The following is a 7,238-nucleotide window of genomic DNA, read 5'->3' on the forward strand; positions in this document are numbered from 1 at the left end:
AAGGTATTTGCACCAAATTTTGACATTTTTAAAAAATCTGCAATTGGTGAATGAGCTGAAAGCAACTAAAACATCTGGAAACTGCACTGACTAATATAGAGGAAAAAAAAAATCAAACAAAAACTAGATAAAAAAAAAAATGAGAAAAAACTAAAACAAGAAAAGGTGCAAATGCGATAATGTATCATGCGCTTTATAAAATGTTCCCATTTCTCCTTGGATTCTCTATGAAGGATCCTTAGACATAAAAAAAAAATGATTTTAGTTGATGATTATTATATTTTATCTTTAATATGAATCCTCAATCCTTTGATAAAAAGAGGTAATCTGTTTAGAAATTTTTTTTCTTAGAGGATAATAAAAATATAATAGAAAAAATTGTCTTTGGAACTTCATAGATCAGCTGCGATCTACTTAGGAACCTGATAACAAGCACTCAGATCTCCCTACATCGCCTCCGCTGGAAAGATTAGGTATTGCACTGCTGGGTCCTCCAAGAAGGGAAACACTCTTTGGAGCAACTCTCAACCCTAATTAATGAATGATTGTCTTAAAATTAGTTTTATAAAGCAGATGATCCCTTTAATTTATTTATTTTTTTTTTTTAAACTTGATCTCACTTTAAAAATGGACTAGCGGCTCTGAGAAGATACATTTTAGGGTAAAAAAAAATGGCAACTTGAGTGAAGTGGGGATAGACTAGTATATAGGGACTTTAGAGTCACCCTCTGATTCCACGTCCCCTAAGCAGAAGTGATCCCTCCGAGCTGTCAGATGTGATTATCATGCAGGCGACGGCCTGGAGAGGCAGCGATAAGAACGCTTCCAATTAAAGTCTCCATGTTTCCGTTTGGCTTGCATGGAAGGCGCGCTCGCTCTTTTTACGTCCAGGCTCTGCTATCTGGGTAATGACATACATGATCAGTGCTGGAGGGACTGAAAGTCCCATTCTAGTTAGTGCAGGAATAGTCATGAGGATCCATCCGCTGCATGAATACGAGATGTGGACTCTGTAGGGCTCATTCACATGGCAAAGCCCCAACCCTAACCCCATACCATCCTAGGACATTCTGCCTGACCTTTTCTGTTCCATAGAAGTGAATGTGTTAGGAATGAGTCACCGTAGGAGGCCAAAACAGAAATACTAGCTAAGTCCAGAAAACCAGAGAAGTTGGCAGCTATCGGATTGCAGACCCCTGAACCTATCAACAACAACTAGCAGTAGCCGTGGGGGGTTCCTACGGTGCCCTAGACCCCCCGATCACAGCCGGAGAACTACATAGCCTAAAGACAGAAAGGGAAATCTAAACTGCCCCAGAGCAGACCCCAAAGCAATAGGCAGCCCCCAACATATAATGACGGTGAAGCAAGATGAAAAAACACTCACACAGTTAGAAAGATAGGCTGAGCAAATGATGGGGCCCAAGCTAACTAGATAGGACAGGATAGAAAAGCTGCTGTCTGTAATCCGCCAAAACCCTATCAAAACAAGAGCCAACAGCTGATAGGGAAAAAAGCCCTGAAGATGCTAGACTTCAAAAAGACTATCAGTACTCAGGTATTTTCTGAAGACAGAGCAAAAAGGAATTCAGCTCACCCCAGCAGGGAATGGCAGAAAACAATGCAAAACAAAACCAAAACACAAATGCAAAAAGTAGAACAGAAAACTTAGCTTTTGAGGAGCAGGAATCAGACTGGTCTCCTAGAATGCCTCGGAGAGATCACCAGCAAGGCAGAAGGGCGTCGGCTGCCTTATATCCAGTCAGTAATTCCCGTCACCCAGTCATCATCATCATACCCAGGTGCTTGGTAATCAGCCTCACTACCTTCCTTCACCAGAAGAGGGAGTTCATCAGACCTCAATGGTGAAGGAGAAAATGAACTCACAACATGAATGGGTTAGAAATTTGAGCCTCTGCACCCGGAGGTCTGACCGCCACAATAACGCCTGTTATGACCACTTGGGGTCCGGCGGCTGAGACCCTCTCCGATCCTGAGCTCTTCAGCAGTCCTATAGAGAATGAATAGAGAGTTGGTTCACTTGTGTCTCCATCCTAAACCGACAGATCATTTCAGAGCTGCATGCTCAGGATCAGTAGGGGTCCCAGTGGTCGGACCCCCACAATTGGGGAATAACCCCTTCATATGGCAATCTTAGATAAATGCCGAGCATGGAAGACGCTTGTGTATCATTTTCTCGTTGCTCTGAGCCGCTAGTCAGAAATACTTTTTTTGCTCTCTGAAGGTCAGTAGAAGCGATCCGCAGACTTTTCCGGACTAAATCTTCTTTCTCTAGCTCATTAGGTTTCCGCGGAATATCAATTTATCAGCCAGAAAAGAAGAGAATCTGCTGAGATACCGAGAACAAAGGCTTCTGTATCCGAATGTTACGGAACGAGGACAATGGAAACAATCTATCCATCTGGAGAAAAGTATGTGCCTCCTCCACCTCCAGGAGCTTTTCTGACCTCCCATTCTACATCCATAGACATTAATATGGAGCCGCCGCTTTGTAGACAGGTCACCCCCGCTCTTCTTCTGCAAGATTTTGGAGACATCTGTGGGAATTTTTGCCCCTTCATCCAGAAGAGCATTTGTGGGGTCAGACCCTGATGTTAGGGAGAGGCCGGGGTCACAATCTCATTTCTAGGTGTTGGAGGAGGTCATGTTCTTCCTCCAAATTCCCCATAGTTTGTGTATTGGGCACAGTCATAGTGAACAGAAAAGGGTCTTTCCCAAAGGTGTTGGATGGGGCTGAGGTCCGGGTTCTGTGCGGCCGCTCATGTTCCCCCTCCACGTCTGTATGGACCTTGTGTATTGGGCACAGTCATGGGAACAGAAAAGGGTCTTTCCCAAAGGTGTTGGATGGGGCTAAGGTCCGGGTTCTGTGTGGCCGCTCATGTTCCCCCTCCATGTCTGTATGGACCTTGTGTATTGGGCACAGTCATGGGAACAGAAAAGGGTCTTTCCCAAAGGTGTTGGATGGGGCTGAGGTCCGGGTTCTGTGTGGCCGCTCATGTTCCCCCTCCACGTCTGTATGGACCTTGTGTATTGGGCACAGTCATGGGAACAAAAAGGGTCTTTCCCAAAGGTCTTGGATGGGGCTGAGGTCCGGGTTCTGTGTGGCCGCTCATGTTCCCCCTCCATGTCTGTATGGACCTTGTGTATTGGGTACAGTCAAGGGAACAGAAAAGGGTCTTTCCCAAAGTTCTTGGATGGGGCTGTGGTCCGGGTTCTGTGCGGCCATTCATGTTCCCCCTCCACGTCTGTATGGACCTTGTGTATTGGGCACAGTCATAGGGAACAGAAAAGGTTCTTTCCCAAAGGTCTTGGATGGGGCTGTGGTCCGGGTTCTGTGCGGCCATTCATGTTCCACCCTCCATGTTTGTATGGACCTTGTGTATTGGGCACAGTCATAGGGAATAGAAAAGGGACTTTCCAAAAATTCTTGGTTGGGGCTGAGGTCCAGGCTCTGTGCGGCTGCTCATGTTCCCCGTCCATGTCTGTATGGACCTTGTGTATTGGGCACAGTCATAGGAACACAAAAGGGTCTTCCCCAAACTGTTCCCCCAAAGCTGAAGTTGCATTTGTCCAAAATGTCTTGCGCTAAAGATTAAGATTTCCCATCGCTGGGACTAAGGAGCCAAGGCTGACTCCTGATACCAAACCCATAGCGTTATCCTCCACTACCACAATGCAGTCAGGGGGTATCGTCCTCCTGGAGTCACCAAATCCAGACACCAGATAGAGAAGTGCGATCCGTCACTGCACAGAACACGTCTCCTCCAGAGTCCAGTGGTGGCGGCTTTACACCACTCCATCCGACACTCGGCATTGTGCTTGGTGATGTACGGCTGCATGGAGCTGCTCGGCCATGAAGCTTCTGGCGGGGACGCAGTGTTTGTGCTGATAACAGAGGAGATCTGGACTCTACAGTTTTGGGGTCTTCTCTGCACAATGAGTCTATCTACAGTATCTATGGCACAGTCCCCGTTGACTCTGGATACTTCCCTCTTGTTCGCATCCGTTGCTCCTTGCATGATATTATCCGGACTATTGGATATGGATATTTCTCCTCTCACAAATAATAGTAGGAGGCGAGAGCGTAATAAACAGCGAGCGCCAGTAATGTGTTACCTATTCCGGTGAAGAATGGAGGCTGCTAGATTGAGCTTTCATGTCCCTCCATAGTTAGTGGGAATCATCTGGCGCCTTTGATGTTTCTCAGCTTGAGATGAATTTTTCATTATCCGGTCCGGCCTCCCACATATGAAGCAATCTAATTATTGAGATTGGATTAGTTACAGCGGGGACATTAGAGTGCAGCTTGTGGGACGCTCACACATTCATTACTGCCCAGCGCCCGCGCCGATCCTCAGACTCGCCGCTCGCCCCGCTGGGAGTCCGATGACTTACAATTTCTTGTTTGCACTTAAGTCACTTTCATAATTACTTATTAGTCAAAGTCGTCCCTGGAATCCAAACCTGAGAGTTTCGTCTGAAGACCAAAGTCCTGGAAGTTTCCCCGTCTTCATTGTCACATCAGTCTTCTCTGGGCCTGATCCGACATTCCTCCGGTATAAGGTGTTAGCACCAAAGTGCACGAACCTTGAGCAGCCAGTCAGGGAGACCCCCGAGCAAGTGTGACCGCTGATCGTTCACTGCTTTGGGGTTCACTGTGTAATGCTGTAGATTAGAACCAGGAGGACTGGAGCAGTCGGGTAACACTAGGTCAGAGCCAGGAGGACTGGAGCAGTCGGGTAATGCTAGGTCAGAGCCAGGAGGACTGGAGCATAGTCGGGTAACACTACGTTAGAGCCAGGAGGACTGGAGCATAGTCGGGTAACACTAGGTCAGAGCCAGGAGGACTGGAGCATAGTCGGGTAATGCTAGGTCAGAGCCAGGAGGACTGGATCATAGTCGGGTAATGCTAGGTCAGAGCCAGGAGGACTGGAGCATAGTCGGGTAACACTAGGTTAGAGCCAGGAGGACTGGAGCATAGTCGGGTACCACTAGGTCAGAGCCAGGAGGACTGGAGCATAGTCGAGTAACACGAGGTCAGAGCCAGGAGGACTGGAGCATAGTCAGGTAACACTAGGTCAGAGCCAGGAGGAGCGGAGCATAGTCGGGTAACACTAGGTCAGAACCAGGAGGACTGCAGCATAGTCAGGTACCACTAGGTCAGAGCCAGGAGGAGTGGAACATAGTCCGGTAGCACTAGGTCAGAGCCAGCAGGACTGGAGCATAGTCAGGTAACACTAGGTCAGAGCCAGGAGGACTGGAGCATAGTCGGGTAGCACTAGGTCAGAGCCAGGAGGACTGGAGCATAGTCAGGTAACACTAGGTCAGAGCCAGGAGGACTGGAGCATAGTTGGGTAGCACTAGGTCAGAGCCAGGAGGACTGGAGCATAGGCAGGTAACACTAGGTCAGAGCCAGGAGGACTGGAGCATAGTCGGGTAACACTAGGTCAGAGCCAGGAGGACTGGAGCATAGTCGGGTAACACTAGGGCAGAGCCAGGAGGACTGGAGCATAGTCGGGTAGCACTAGGTCAGAGCCAGGAGGACCGGAGCATAGTCGGGTAGCACTAGGTCAGAGCCAGGAGGACCGGAGCATAGTCGGGTAGCACTAGGTCAGAGCCAGGAGGACCGGAGCATAGTCGGGTAACACTAGGTCAGAGCCAGGAGGACTGGAGCATAGTCAGGTACACTACGTCAAAGCCAGGAGGACTGGAGCATAGTCAGGTAACACTAGGTCAGAGCCAGGAGGACTGGAGCATAGTCAAGTAACACTAGGTCAGAGCCAGGAGGACCGGAGCATAGTCAAGTAACACTAGGTCAGAGCCAGGAGGACCGGAGCATAGTCAAGTAACACTAGGTCAGAGCCAGGAGGACCGGAGCATAGTCGGGTAACACTAGGTCAGAGCCAGGAGGAGTGGAGCATAGTCGGGTAACACTAGGTCAGAGCCAGGAGGACTGGAGCATAGTCGGGTAGCACTAGGTCAGAGCCAGGAGGACTGGAGCATAGTCAGGTAACACTAGGTCAGAGCCAGGAGGACTGGAGCATAGTCAAGTAACACTAGGTCAGAGCCAGGAGGACTGGAGCATAGTCGGGTAGCACTAGGTCAGAGCCAGGAGGACTGGAGCATAGTCAGGTAACACTAGGTCAGAGCCAGGAGGACTGGAGCATAGTCAAGTAACACTAGGTCAGAGCCAGGAGGACTGGAGCATAGTCGGGTAACACTAGGTCAGAGCCAGGAGGACCGGAGCATAGTCGGGTAACACTAGGTCAGAGCCAGGAGGACTGGAGCATAGTCAGGTACACTACGTCAAAGCCAGGAGGACTGGAGCATAGTCAGGTAACACTAGGTCAGAGCCAGGAGGACTGGAGCATAGTCAAGTAACACTAGGTCAGAGCCAGGAGGACCGGAGCATAGTCAAGTAACACTAGGTCAGAGCCAGGAGGACCGGAGCATAGTCAAGTAACACTAGGTCAGAGCCAGGAGGACCGGAGCATAGTCGGGTAACACTAGGTCAGAGCCAGGAGGAGTGGAGCATAGTCGGGTAACACTAGGTCAGAGCCAGGAGGACTGGAGCATAGTCAGCTAATGTGGGGCAGAGCCAGGAGGACTGGAGCATAGTCAGGTAACACTAGGTCAGAGCCAGGAGGACTGGCATAGTCGGGTAACACTAGGTCAGAGTCAGGAGGACTGGAGCATAGTCAGGTAACACTAGGTCAGAGCCAGGAGGACTGGAGCATAGTCGGGTAACACTAGGTCAGAGCAAGGAGGACCGGAGCATAGTCAGGTAACACTAGGTCAGAGCCAGGAGGACCTTATTGCCATTAATCAGTCAAGACTGTAGTAGGGTCCCAGAAGGAGCAGACATAGACAGAATGAAGGTTCACACCAGGAGGAACCAGAGTCCAGAAGCAAGTTGGCATGAGGCACCTGATGACACTGAGCCTGCGGTCAGGAGAACATTACTGAAATGGGTCATCGCGATCACTGCAGCAGTGGTGACCAAAGAACAATAATCCCTCTGCATATTAGACTGTCGCCTGGTCCCACCATTGTCGCCTGGTCCCACCATTGTCGCCTGGCCCCACCATTGTCGCCCCTTTTCTCCATACGCCTCTTTGCCTTCAATCATGCTCAGTGCCCACTTGTTTCTTTGTCCGCCAGGAATGGCGTCAGGTACAGGCAGACCCGAACCCCCCCAGTCATATATTCACACACGC

Source organism: Dendrobates tinctorius, unplaced genomic scaffold (assembly GCF_039654945.1).
Source record: "Dendrobates tinctorius isolate UK_male_01 unplaced genomic scaffold, ASM3965494v1 ptg000214l, whole genome shotgun sequence".
NCBI classification, from domain to species: Eukaryota; Metazoa; Chordata; class Amphibia; order Anura; family Dendrobatidae; genus Dendrobates; species Dendrobates tinctorius.